Raw genomic sequence first — 15641 nt, forward strand, 5'->3', positions numbered from 1 at the left:
AACGTACCCTGGCGGTTTGGTGGTGAGGGGGGCTGGACCTGAATTCAGCAGCTGAAGCCCCACACTGGGCCCTGCTCTGCTGCTCTGGGGCCATGAGACCAAAGAAAGGCTTGGCCGGCTCTCTGCCTCGGTGCAACCATGAAATGGATGATAATAACTTCTCTGCCTCCCTCATAGGACTGTGATGAGGATTAATGGAAGAATGGATTAAAAGTGCTTTGTGATTTGTAAAGCACTCAACATAAGGTATTATTATTAAGTTCCTTCATTGGAGGCAGTATCACCAGATGGTGCCACTGTCTTGTGTGGCCTTTATTCTAAGCCAATAGTCCATTCTCTGGGGACGCTTTGGCATGCCAAGAGGCAAGCACTGGCCTGAATGGCAGAAGACTTGACTCCCTCATTAACTGTGTAATACTGAACAAATCTCTTTCTCTCCCTGGGCCTCAGTTTCCCCACCCATCAAATGAGTGAGTAGGACCAGATCTCATTTAAGATCTCTCTTTAAGATCTCATCCAACTCTCTCATCCAGTCCCTGGATGTCTTATTTAGGCATCCCAACTTGACAACTGTTGAAGCCCCAAATTCATTTCATACTTGATAGAAGATCAAAGAGTTTCACTAGTTCCTCTTTGGGATGGAGGTAGGGACAGAGGGCAAAGGACTAAGAGAATAGACGGTCCGAAACAATGCCAGTCGCTTAGGGACCTTTAATATTACTTACCTGTAATGAGAATTTTCAACATTTAGAAATTAACATGGAGAGAGGCATGGCATCACACCTTAGAACATTCCCCCAGGATCTCTAGTACAATCACTACAGTTTCCCCACTCCCAAATGCTTTAATGCTAAAAGTGCCACTTTCAGTAATGCCACTCTAAACTCTAACACCTAGAAGCCAACACTTTGGTGTTGCAAGAATCCTAAAGAGCACGAGGTCAGCATTTCCTTACACCTTTGTGTCTCGCCAAATCCAAGCTCTCCCCTGGAGTTTCCCACACAGGGTCTTTATCTCCCAGCTGCACACGTCTGCCCAGAGAGACTCCTTTCTTTTCTTCCCAGCTGCTGTCAGCTAGCTTGTCTGCCCTCAGTTGGAGACTTTGGGTTCAAGCCTCTGTCTGCTGGAGTTCACATACAGCCTTGACTATTATTCTGATGGTTCTGTTTAATTCTCTTCACTTTGATCAAGTCAGTTTCCACAACAAACAAGGCTTACCAAAAGCATTCCTGGGCTCACAAAGGCAAACAGACTTGGCTTTGCATCACAGATGCCAGAGGCCCTCATTCTTCCTAGGCTTTCACTTCAAGTCTATTTTAACCCTTGGCTGCATAAATTTCCCAGTTAACATTTTTTACCTTCCTTTCCTTGTGGAGTGAGGATGGCTGCAACTAGAGACATTAGGCTTCTCCAGAGAAATGCGATGGTTTCCAGCTTTGATTAAATAAGGATCCAAGTGGCAGATGCAGCTCACACACACTGGAGCCAAGCCCTGGCTGGGAAGATCCTTTTGCTCCAAATGCTCAGCAGTTCACCAAGATTAACTTCAGCTCATTAAAAATAGCTCTCTGCCTGTTGAGTGGCAGGAGCTGCTTCAGACCATTTAAAATATCATCTCATTTAATATTAGCAAAGTATGAAGTAAATGAAACAAACATTATTTCCTTTTCATAAAGAAACCGAGGCTGTTTGATGATAAGCGGTTTGTCCAAGATGATCTGGCTAGCCTGAAGTGGAGCTGGGATTAAAACCTGGATCTGTCTGTCTTCAAGGGCAGATCCTAAGATTAAACCGTTAAATGTCAGACATCATCATCCTGTCGTAGGAACAGATCTACATCGAGAGTAAAGAGGCCAGAGTTTACGTCTATGACCATGGGTGCATGGAGCAAAATTATTTTCTATGCCTTGATTTCCCTATCTGTAAATAGGTGATAGAATTACATCAGTGTTTTTCCAAACCTCCGTCTTTGCTTTATTGACTTATCTCCACACATGTATACTCTTATTTAATAAATATTTCCTATAAATCGATGCCCTTTTAAAACCAAATGAAATATATTTTTAATTCAATTTTATTAAATTAAAAATTGAAATGACTTGCTCCTAATAAATGATAATAATAAAAATAAATATAATAGGAAAATGGTGTCATTAATTGCTAGCTTAATACCCTTGCCTATCTAAGGCTTTGAGCCTTAGGCTAATTTTCTCTTTGTTAAATGGGAAAATATGCAAGAAAGCTAAAGACACTGCAAGTTAATGAAGGTATGTTAAAGATATAATTACACAAACTGAGACTTTCTCCTCAATGTAACCAGGTGGGAGGTGAATCTAAAAGAAAATATCTTTCTCACTGAACCACTCAATATCACTTCATCTGCATCTTGGCTGTATAACTGATCCACTCAATATCATTTCATCTACATCTTGGTTGTTTAGAATCTAAAGTCTGAATCTCACCTAAAAGTTTTTTTGCATACTACCAGTCGTGCCAATCTCATATTTGACGCCGTGGTGATCTTGTGGGTTTCTTTCTGTATCTCCAGCTCTGAAATACTTTGGTTCTAATTAGAAAAGGTAACATTAATGAGTATCACATTAGAAACTTAATTCACTAAAACCCTCTGTGTCTTTCTTGACCTCCAGAGAAAACAAAATAGGAAGAACTTGACAACAATCACTGTTATCAATTTCCTTGAAAAGGAAAAAAAAAAAATTAAAACTCTTCCCTGGGATCATGTCTTTATTGACTGCAAACCACATTGCCCTATAGACACGGGATAATTTTGCATATTTACGATGGTTTTTAAAGTCCTGTTAGAGGGCAGGTCACAGTGGCTCAGCAGGCAGAGTTCTCACCTGCCATGCCAGAGACCCGGATTTGGTTCCCGGAGCCTGTCCAGGCAAAGGACAAAAAAAAAAAAAAAAAAAATAAAGTCTTGTTAAAGTCCCCAGGCATCCCCAATTTCCTCTCATAGAATCTTGAGGTCAAAACTACATTCATAATAACACTAGGTGATCATGCTTTTTCACTCTCATTCTTTTGTGACTTAAGTGTTTTCCACAGGTTATAGGACATGTGACACTACAACAGATTGAATGCAGGAGATATGAAAATCCAGCTGTCTTCCATTGAGACATTAAAGAGGTTTGCAAACTGCTAAACAATGTCACTCTTCTCATTAATTTTTTTTTGTTTTGGAAAATACAGTTATTATTTCATAAAAATTAAATCATTTGGGTTAACATATATTGGGTTTATTATTGTCATAATAAAGTAAACATTTTTAAATGCCCATTTAATTTCTAATATGGTAAATACTGATATATATATCTACATAAACAAAAACTCTATAAGACTTAAGACCTAAATATTTGAGAATGTCTGAGGCCATTACAAATAGCAGATTTCAAATACCTCAACTGGAATAGGAAGTGGACAAAGTCAAAACCAGCTCATTGTGGAACTAGCTATAATGAGAAACAGGAAGAAAATAAACAGCAATGATGAAACAGCTTTTCTGAAATGATCAACTCAGTGACCTAATTTCTGGTCATGTCAGAGGAAAATTATGAAGCAATCTAGTAATCAGAAAGTGTTTACTATATGTTAAAAAAGAGAAGCAGGACACTAAATTTCTGAATACTGTGATTGCATCAATTTAAAATAAGTTTACTCAAGACAGAGCCAAGAAAGGAATGTGGAAAATGGAAACTTGTTGGTAAGTTTGCATATAGTAATTATTTTCTTTTATAAATATTTTTAGTGGTGTCCTCATATTGCTTTTATAATCACTATAAATCAGTAGTTAAATTTAATTTCTTGTGTTGTCGAGAAATTGCTGAAAGTTGGGACACTCTTAGCCATGGTTTTCTGATCATACCTTCAGTTAAACCAACAAATTGGACCAATATATTGCAGTTTTAATAGATGAATCCCATCATCTCTATGGCCACAAATTGATTGTGACCATCAGCTGAGACCATGGTGAAAAAATTATAATTGTCAATTAGTGTGTTTCATGTAGATAAGACCAAAGTATATTGGCACCTACAATAAATGTCTCACTCTCATTTTGATTCTGGGAGCTCAATTTACAAAGAGAATTAACATTTCTCTTTATTTTAAGTGGTTTCTATGGATACCTTCTATGAATCATTCCATTCACATCTATCCAATTTAAGCCTCTCATTTTAATTTAAATATATTTTCCATTCCTCCAGAATTTGTTTGATACTCAAAGTTCATTTTCTGAAAATAATCTATGAAAAGTGTTTCTGCACATAAATTTTTAAATTAATATATTTAAAGCTAAAGTTGTGGCTTATGCAAGTATACCCAGAGGAAGGGGCAAATGGGAGCCTGTGATACATGCAGAAACAGGACCATCTTAAAATTTCCATAAACTCACCTTGGAAGTAGCAATAGCCTTTATTACTTACACAGAGTCTTTTTTGTTTGTTTGTTTTTGTTTTTGCATGGGCAGGCACTGGGAATCGAACCGGGTCTCTGGCATGGCAGGCAAGAACTCTTTCTGCTAAGCCACCGTGGCCCACCTGAGTTATTTCATTTTACTGTAAAATATCTTTCTTTTCTTCACTTCACTATTACAAGGAAAGATTTGCACTACAAATTCATTTTTAAATCTGTTACTAGGAAAAAGATGAATTTACAAGATTGTTTCTTCAGACTTCCCAATTCACAAGTCATCAGTGGGCATGCTAAGTTAAAATGATTGTTTTCAAATGAAATATCTGTAAAAGGAAATCATGAAATCTGATCAATAATCATACTTGTAATGGTTAACATTATTCCTTTGTGAAGCAAGAATCTTAAGACCTTTATCTAGGTTGGGTATTTGGGGTTTATAAAATCTCAAAAAAAAAAAAAAAATTGTTTCAATTCAATGATGACGTCATCTATTTCCCCCAAGTTAGGCTAAGATAGTTAAAAAGAAAAGTACTGTTTCCTACCCCGAGGGCTCCCTGGGTGTCAGCTGCAGAACATGTTAAAACCCCAGGCTCTCCTGGTTCCAGAAAGAACTCAGCTCTAATGCTGCTCACACCAGGAGTTCACTTTTGATGTGCCTCTGCCCTCATTTTCCGATAGTTAAATCAGAACTGTGTTTCTTACCAGAAAAATGTATCACTGCATTTTGGAGCCTCGTCTGAGCAGGCGAGGACCCTGGCTTCTGGAGATGAGAACAGAGCCGCCCTGTCACGCTCCCAGTCAGAATCTCTGGAAAACAAGAAGACCTTTCTCCATGGCCTAGAAGGTGAGTACAAGAATATTCTTTAATGCCACTGAAATTTAGAATTTACTCCTATTTCATGACTTTAGAAAAAAGCTAAACTTTTTAAAAGTAAAAATCAAGTAATGTGCCAATTATTTTTGTCACCCCAATACTAACTCTTACCCCTACTTTTCATGCTCAATTCACCCTGACCTCAGGCTCAGTGAAGCGTAAGCACGCTGCTGCTGCTGCTATCAATAATAATAACAATTAGGAGGGGAAAAAAAGAAGCTATGAATTTATGGGTTGACTTTTTAGGGTCTCCAATGCCACGGCGTCCAAAGAGCTATGACAAAGCATCCTGCTTCATACAACATATGATGTATTTATTCTTGTTATGTTTTTCATAAAGCAGAATAAGTATTGCAGCATTATTTCCTCACCGTGCATCCTCTTCCCATGGAAATAATATCCACCTTTCGAGGCCTAACTCAAATGCTGCACTTTTTCTCCAATAGCAAATATTCTTTCCTTCTTCTGACCTTCCAAGAAATCTGCTTATACTTCTTTTTAGGACATTTTCCTCAGATGTCATAGATTATAATATATGCCCTTGTATTAGACCCATTTTCTAATATTTGTGTCTTGAAGGCAAAGACTCAATCTAATCCATCTTTGGATTCCCAGCAGTACTAAGGATATTATTTTTTGTATATGGTAGATTCTGGGAAAACGTTTAGGGAAAGAAGGAAGAAAATGTGTCTAAGGGTTCCAGCATTATGAATCTAAATAGTTTCTAAGCTGCTGGTGGTTACTTCTCAGCCATTAGCCGCAGGCAAGTCACTTTCCATTCTCTGCCTCAGCTCCCTCATTTGCAAAATGAGAATAATAGCGCCTACACGGAGACGTTCATTTTCATGGTGATTAGATGACCTGGCTGTTACAGGAATCTAACCAAATGTCTGGGACATCAAAGACAAACTTGAAAGTTAGTTCCTCTCCTTTCCTCACACATAATAGGGGCCTGAAATTTGAGGAAGCTCCGCCGCCGTCTTCAAGCCTTCAAGTCTCTCCCTGCAGCCTGCCACCTTCTCTCCTACCCAGGTTAAAATCCCCCCCCACCACCAAAAAAGAGCCCCTCCTAACAGACAACAAAGGCTGGGCAAAATTCCTTCACGGAGTCAAAAAGCCAGGACTCGTGGAGGCCTGCTGTGGTCTTCCAGGCATAGGTTAGGGCAGTTTGTCATTGAGCTCACTGCCACCTGGGAGAGGGAAGATGCCAGAGGAAGTTTTGAAGGGCCTTGAGCTGTTGATTTGGGCTTGGACTAGGAGTGGGGATGGAAGAGGTGACCGTGTAAGAAGACTGGGCCAGATGAGGGAGGGCTTTGGTGATGAGAACAGCGGATGTCCTCCCCTCTGTATTTTTCTGAGAATATATCTGAATTTGTGTGGTTTTTGTCCTCTGCGTGAATCTATGTGTCTATGCTTGTGTGTACAGGGAAAGCCACAAAGCGTAGTCTATTCATTGATTCATTCATTTGTTCATTTTATTCAAATGAAACGAGTTGGAGTTACTACTCCAGGTACTGGAGACAAAACGATAAATAAGACAACTTGTGTCTACAGACGTCAGCCCACAATTGATTTGCAGTCTGTTGGAAACAACAGTTAAGCACCTTCTAGGTACTGTCCTAAGATAGGGGGTAGCAAAGAGTGCTAGGAAGCAGATAAAAAAAGAGCTCTGTAAAAAAAGAAAGAAGCCCTAAGCTCTTGTTTATTAACTCTGCAGGTTTCAAAAAAACATTTCACCCCATAGATTCCCCAAACAACCATCCCCTACCCCACAGCTCGGGAATTTGTTTGGAAATAGAAATAGATCTATGGAACTATTTATTTATGATATGTGCTGAATACCCAGCACGGTGTAGTGACTCCTCTCTGATTTAAGGTCACCCCCTGTTTTTCCACCATCTTCAAGTGATAAACAAAAATTGTGAATTTTAGTTATAGCAATTCCAATTCCTGCTTGTTAGATGTGGGGGATAATAAACTCTTTGAGGCCAGAATGTGTTTTACTCATCACTGTATATTTGGCACCAGCAACACAGTGCCTAGCACATGGAAAAGGCTCAATAAATTCTTTCTGAGTGATGAATGAATGAATGAATGAATGATGCCATTTATCTTTCTAGGGCTCATTTCTAAAATGGGGACAACTCCAGCTGATTCTCAGTGTTGTTGTGAGAGTAATCTGGCACCAGATGTGGCACTCAGCAGGTAATTAATACATGCCAATGGTAATATTATTCATTATTATATCAATAACTATATTAGTAGGTTATACCAAGATGGCTTGAAATATTCATTTTTGCTTGTAGAGAAAAAAAAGAGAAAACACACACACATATACACACACACAAACATTTAGAGCACAATTAAAATCGTGTAGGGCTTTCCACAGCTCTGTTTCCCAGACCTCTGCAGGAGCCCAGCACATTGCTTCCTCCCTCCTGTCAGCTAAATTCCAACATCTAGGAGTTACCCTCGGGAGGGAACATGCCCTCCGTTTCAGGTAGGGGCCATTATCTTGCAGCCCCTGTTATCTAAACAAATCCTCTCTGTGGCTCCAAGGGATGAGTAGATCAGGACACCTTAGGACAATTGGGCTCTCTGCCATTTACATAAGGTCCAGAGTCCCCTGGAAGCAGGGGAACCCAAGGGATGCCAGCTTCCAAGGACTGTCTCACTCAGGACTCAAGACTTTCAGTCCTTTGCCTGCTAGGCATTTGCAGACTTGCAGACAGCAGAATTCTCTACTGCCAAAACACTTGGTCAGTGTGCCAGCCAGTGTGATTTTCAAGTCTACTCTTAAACAGGCAGTTCACATCTTCCTTTGCTGAGATCCATGGCTCTCCAGCCAAAAGAACTGAGTCATCTGCAAATGTTTCCAACATCATCATCTGATTTTTTTTATTGATAGAGAAAGTGGGTTGTTCATTAGCATTTGTGAGAAACATCTGGAAGGCATGAAGAGTGATTTCACTTACTGACTCCCCTTACCTGGATTTTTATGTTGAAAAACTGACGTCTAGGCCTGGTGCTACATTTCTGCTCACAACTCAGCTCGCAATTATGACCAAATCTAAACTGTCTGATACACAGTAGGTGTACAAGAAATATTGTTTCAATGAATGAAGAAAGTGTCATTTGCATCTTAACCTGAATGAAGACATTTGCCTTGTTTGGATAAAGAGTTATCTTTAGAGCTGGCTGGACCTTCAGGCTACCCATCCGGAAAGAATACCTCTAAGGAAATTTATACCTGGCAGTCAATAGGCACTTTTGACATCATGAAGTTTGCTTCATGATGATAGGATTAGGGGTTAGAAGGAGCAGGTGTGTAACTATTACTACTGTAATTTAGAAATACTTATACATAAAAAGACTAGAACCAAATATTTCAACATATTAACTTGAACATTTCATATTATGAAAATAGATATTATGTCTGTTCTTTTCCTATTCTATCCATTTCTATCTATTCTATATTTTTTTCAAAATTCTCAAATTAAAAAAAAAAAAAAAGTATTGCCTGGATTTGATCACCCTAAGAATGTGCAGTAAATGGCACCAGGGCTCTTTCACAAAAGCAGAAATGGCTTCTGCTGACTCCTTATCTTTTTTAAACATATGGGCTGTATTCCACAGGTCTCACAACAACCTAAATATGCAGGTATTATAATACTGATTTTACAGATATTTAAAAAAGAGGCACAGAGAGGTTAGTTAACTTGTTCAAGTCACACAGCTGTGTATGGTTGAACTGGACTTCAAGCCTGGCAGTTTGTCTTCAGAACCTTTCTCTTTAACCACTGTCATGATGAACTTCCTAGACTGTTGATAGAGACAATAGAGGACCCAAAATAGCTCTGTCTTCTGTCTTCTTCGTGAAGTCAAAAACTGAGCTGAGAAAACATATTCTAAGACAGTTTCTCAACCTCAACGTTTTTTATTTTCATTATCACTCCCCCTTAAGGAGCCTTTTTGGATACTTTTCTCCAAATTGTGCCCCCCACCCCATGAAATTTTAATTCCACAGAAATATTGCATTCTGTTATGCACTGTGAAAGACCTCATATCATTGTAATCTCAGTTTTCTCCTTCCCCTAAGAAGCAATTTTCACCTCTTTGGCAGTGATAGCAACCCCCTGGAGAATGCAAACTCCAAGGAAACCAGCATCAAGGATTTCCCTAAAACCTTTTATACTATCATATGTTAAAAAATCCCATGTAGGCTGGGATCACAGGAAATATAGTAATGGAAGACTCTTGCTTCTTTCTCCCCCGCTTCTGAGGTTGTCAGAATGCTTGTATGGGGTCACCGTTGGTGTGTAAGTGTGTAGTTGTGTGCACATGCCTGTGTGAATTTGAAGGGATTTGAGGGAAAGGTGAATGAATGTCTCTGGGCTGGAAATTCCTGTTGTCCTTATTATACAGTCAGTTTTCAATTATGTGTGCTAATGAGGTCCAGCAACAGGATAGGAAATTGAAATCCACAAAGAATTTCCAAACCTCATTTAGAAAACTATTTCAAGCTCCTTTCTCAGCCCGTGAACATACACAAACCAGACTGGGATAACTGTTCATTTTCTTTTTTTCTTTCCAGCCCTAGATGGAGAAGGAATGGCAATCAACTTGCAATTACGGATTCAGGGCCTTTTTTGGGCCAGGCATTCTGCAAGTCCTTATCATGAGGTGCTGAGTTTCTGCACAGCCTGCATGTGGGTAGATTTCATTCTTTCCCTCTTACAGATGTGAAAACTGACTTGCTCCAGGTGTTACAGGTAGGAAAGGGCAGCGCCAGCGTTCAGGTTTAGGTATTTCTAATTCCAAGTAATTTTCTTTTTTGGTGGAGCCTTGAACAAAGACTGGAAAGACCTGGAAAACTCCCAATTTAATTGAATTAAATTCCATTTGAATTGTTCACCAATTAAAATGTTGCTCATTTGAACTTTAAAGTGAGCTGAACCGGCTTTATTTCTTTCTAATCATGTGTCCATAAGCAAGTCACTCAACTGCTTTTTACATTTTACTCAACATTCTAGTCAGCAAAACTGTGCAATTGTGAGGCCTAAATGAATTAATGTTTACAAGCATCTAGTACCTCATCTACCTTAGAACATCTGTTTCCTTCTCTTTCCAGTGGCTTCTTCCTTATATCATTTATTTGGTCTCTGTCCCGTATTGCCTTGTGCTGTTGCCTGCTATTTTATAGGCATCTGTCTGGCCTCCTTAGCTGAATTGTAAGAACTTTGAGATCACAAACTGTGCTCCTAGAGGTGATTCTCAAATTTCCATATTTATAATTTTTGGACATACGCGCAATTGTATACACTGCACACAGATACTCCTAAAATACCAGTTCTAAACGAACTTGAGACTTTTTAAACAAAAAATTTGAATTCTCAAATGGTGGAACCTCTTGTCATGCATTCAGTTTAGAACAAGTCATTATTTTTGTGGAACAATTTTTGCTTGTTTTATTATTTGAATATTATTTGCCCCTCTAATTGCATAATGAGTGAAAAAGCAGTAACGAAAAGTGATAAATAAAATTGTGATTTAACAGAAGTATTTCCCAAATGGCAGATTTATGATCTCAATGATTGAACTTAAGCTTGTATTTTTGTTCAACTGGCAAGAGGAGGGAGAAAATGAGGGGCCATAAATGAAGCATTGGGAGTGAATCTTCTTATACCATACCCAGAAGAATAGGAATGTGGTGGAATCCATGAAGAAATCTTTAAAATGATGAATTGTGGGTCTTCATAGAAATCATCGCTGTGATTCAAATGGCCCAGAATTCAAAGGCAGAGAGAGTTAATGATGGAGGAAAAGTCAACAAAATGTACTCACCCAAGGGGAGAATGCCAGAGTTCAATTTTCCTTTGACAAAACTTCCAAAAAAATTGATGCTACCATAAAATTATCATAAGCTCCTGGTCAGTGTCCTGCAGAATCCTACTGGCAATCCCTGTTTCCCACAATGGAAGCATTTATTCTTGATTTCTTCTAAATGTCACTTCTAGAAAGCAAGTTCCTCAAGAGCAAGACAATCCAGTTTTGTTCACTGTTGTGACCCAAGTGAAATTAGTACCAGGCACAGAGTAATTGCTTAATATATACTTACTGAATCGAATTCAAGTAAACTGAAGTTGTAATAAGATATTTTTTAGAAATTTATTTGCTATGTTCAATATTTTCTCTATTTAAAAAAAATTATGTGAGCCCAGTATAACCCATGGGTTTAGGAAAACCTAAAATGGATAATACAATTAAGATTTATTGTTCTTTTAGCTCTCTCAGGTCCAGAAAAATCGAATTCCAAGACAGATTCTGTCTTGGATTAAGTGGGTAATTGTGATCAACTCACTAAACCTCTCTGAGCCCGATTTAAGAACAATCAATATATGTAAACAACAACATATTTATGTTATCAACTATTTATGTATCCATCTCACAGAATTAGGACAATTTATCGGAATACATACAATTAAGCAAAAAGAAAATAAAGAAATATACAAATACATATCAGGTCCAAAGAAAATATATGTTAAGTTAGAAGATAAAACAGAAAGGGCAAAGCCTCATTTTTTTGAGCTATAAATTGAGAAATAGCACCAGCCTTGCAGATTGTCATAAAAATTGAATGAGCTAATGGTATGTGATACTAATTTGTTGAGGCTAACACAGTTTAGACCCTTCGTTGTAGTGGTAGTAGTAATAGCAATTGCAAAGTTGAGTTGTGACCTCATGTTTCCACCTACATACCATTTGTAGCATTACTCTTCCTTTTGCATTATAATCCTCATGATGTGTGAAGGCTGTGGGTTTCTCTGGGGCTTGTACACAGTGTGTGTGGTAGAGCATGTCCAAAAATGGCCACCAGCAGTGCCGTGACATTTGCTGCGCCCCTTATCTAGAGAGGACCTCAATTCTCCCTCCTCTTGAACATGAGCTGGCCTTGTGACTTGCTTTGACCATGAGAATGCACGAGAAAGAACACCATGCCAGGCTTTTTGAAGCACTGCAGCTCACATTTTCACTCTCTTGGGAGCCCTGAGACACCATGTAAAGAAGAACTTCTGTTCCCTGGGAAGACAGGCCTTGAAGGTGGAAAGAGAGAAGAGGTCCAGCCAGCCCCGGCCATTCCAGCCACCCTAGTTGGAGCTCCAGGTGAGGCAGCCATCTGCAATCCTGCAGTCCAGGTGTGGCTCCCTGGGCGATATCGCACAGGGCGAAGATCAGCTTACCTAAGCTGGAGACATGTAAGCAAAAATATGACTGTCGTTTCAAGCCACTGAACTTTGGAGTGGTTTCTTATTGGCAATAGATGGCTGAAACAGGGTGGTTTTCCCTGGGCAGAATCCCAGCCTTGGGATTGCCCTATTCCATAGTGTTTTGTTTTATTTGTCTCAATAGCAGCACCTTTTCTCTTTCATCCTGAGCAATTGCTCTTTATTTTATTAGTTACCCCTCCACTATCAAATCTCTTCACCTATGGATTATGGATTTTGTAGTGGTATGGAAAAGCCTTGAATTTGACCAGTGGCTCCAGAGGAAAGTGCCAGGTGTAGTTACTGGGAGTAAATAACAATAAAACTTAGAGTTGTTTGGAAATATGGAAATGGAAATTTGGTCCATCCATAGACAAATTAGCAGAAATTAGATGTCTGGCAGCCCAGGGGTGAGAACTCCCCTCCTTTAAGGGGAAGAGCTTTGTATAAAAGGGTAGAGCTTTGAACACTGGAACCCCACATGACCCAAAGACATGCTTTAAGGTCATCGAGCTCAGTCACTTGGTAACTGGTTTTCACAGGACTCAGCTGAGCCTTCTTTGTGGCCAGGTCTCCCGAGGCTCTGCTATATAAGGCACTTCCTCTCATTTTTTGGCAGATCACTGATTTCCATTTCCCTACCGGTGCCATCAGGAGAGAGTGTCTCCTGTTAGTAAGTCCCAAATTAACTTCAAGGGGAACGTTTAGCCTGGTGTGTCTCCAGGTTGAGGTGGGCTGGAACAAGATGTCAAAGGGGCTTGTTTGCATTAGGCCAGAAGAAAGGAAAATGACATTAGTCGGTCCCAGGGGGGCCCAGTGAGAGATTGGTACTTGCATAGGAAATGCAATTTCACTTCACTGTAGGAAAGAAAGAAAGAAGATTAAAACACATGCACAAAGAAACATGTATACCCTTCATACTCCAAGTGTTTATGAAGTACAAACAATATTTTAATAACCATGAAAAGAATAAAGTCACAATCTTGCCATCAAAATGCAACTATTTTCATTTTGCCAGCTTCCATTCCTTTTCCATGTACATAACCTTATTTTTTTAAATTAATACCCTATAGTGTTACACACTGTTTTTCAGAAGATTTGTAACAAAAAACATATAGAATTTAGTATGTTTCAGTACATTGGGTAATTATAGAATATAAGCAGGACAGGTCAAATAGTATAATCCTCTCACCATATGTGGGGGTGAAACATTCCGTTCTAATAAGAAGAGAGTCACAATATGATTAGGCACAATCATCTCACACTGCTTCTTATTCTAATTTCAGGGATTGACATCCTTAGTAGGAAAAATAAACTAAAAAAAAAAAAAAAAGAGTCTTAACATAGCCACCTTCTTTGATTCATTCCCTTCTACTGTTATCTTTTCCCCATTTTCTTCACATAATCAGAAAAGAGGAGGATGCCAGGCAGAGCCTTTTTGTGCAGGGCCAGGAGCTCTGCTAACTAAATGCCAGGCAGATGCATGGCTTCTGAAGTGGCCCAAAAATGTACTTTGAGACAACCACTCAGTGACATGCAAGCCCCTATTTATTATCCAACTTCTCTTGCCCAAAATACAACAACCAACATTCACCCAAAGTAATGAGGGGAGCAGGAAAGGGGAAATAAGGGAGCTCATGCTCCCTTATTTGTCTCTGAGGGGGTTTGGAGAGAAAACAGTTAATGAACAATTTATTTTTACATTTTTTCAGTCAATAAGCAGTATTAAGTGTGTAGCATACTTTCCATTTCTTAACATTCTTGAGAAGTATAATTGGTTGCTTATCGCTCTTCTGCCCAGTTAGACTGTAAGTTCCATGTGAGGTTGAATCTGATTTTTCTTATTCACCACTCTTTTCTTAGGATCTAATATAATACATAACACTTAGGAGGCATTAAGCAAATATTTGTTGGACTATAGTAGGGGAATTGCAAATCCAGATTGCATATTTACCAGATGAGAGATGGAAAAGAAGAAATAAAGAGAAAATGGTCATTTAAAAAATTAAATAGCAGGGGAGAATCTATCTATTGGAAGGAAAATATGCATGCCCTAATGTGCTTTATAATATATGTGGTCTATTTGATTAATGGTGCTAGTTAGAATTTGGATCTTCTGGGGAAAAAATGATGAAACCGTCTCCAGAGACATTGTGTATGTATTCAGTTCATTCAATATTTATATTGAACTTCTTAACATAACATCCTCAAGGAGACCAAAAATGATCTTTGGAATACGCAGAGTGATATTCAGAAGGATGGAATAAGAGCACCCCCCACTCTTCCAGTCCCAGACAATCATCATAGATTGAGTTAATTTAGGTCCTCCTAAAGGGGGGAGGTAGTACTCTAGAATATTCAGACAGGAAATAACAACCTTTCCCAACTCTTTCTCCCGAAGACTCTGGCAGAAGCTACAAAATTAGGTTGTATTAGAAGGAATAAAAGCCATATAATTTAGGATAGAAGCCAAAAAAGGACCCCAAACTATAACGGTTTAAATAAGAATTTTATTTCTTCTCTCTCATAATAGTCTAAGGTAGGCAGACCAGGCTGTAGGCAGCTCTGATCAACAACAGCACTGAGAAGCCAGATTCCCTCCATCCTATTGCTGTACCGTCCTCCCACCCAGACTTCACCGTGCATACAAATCACTGGTAGTTCCTGTTGAAATAGAGGTTCTGATTCAGTAGGCCTGGAATAGGGCCTGAGATTATGCATTTGCATAAAGCTTCCAACTGATCCTAATGCTGCTAATCCAAGGACCAAACTTTGAGCAGCAAGGCCCTAGGACCTTGTCATCATCAGCAGGGTTAAAGCTGGGTTGCTGGCAAATCTGTATTCAGCTCTCAGGAAGGGGCAAGAGAACAAATCCAGGGCAAGGAGTCTCCTTTAAGAAAACAGAGTAGAAATAATCTGCATACCTTGTGCTCACATTCAGTAAGCAAGGTCATAGTAAAATGGCCACCTTGGAATCAAAGGGGCTGACAAATGTGGTGTAGGGCAACCTTGTGACCAGTAAAAAGAAGTGGGGGTTGAGGGAACGATCACTATTACCATAGGAAAGG

This window comes from Tamandua tetradactyla, chromosome 11 (assembly GCF_023851605.1).
Source record: "Tamandua tetradactyla isolate mTamTet1 chromosome 11, mTamTet1.pri, whole genome shotgun sequence".
NCBI lineage: Eukaryota > Metazoa > Chordata > Mammalia > Pilosa > Myrmecophagidae > Tamandua > Tamandua tetradactyla.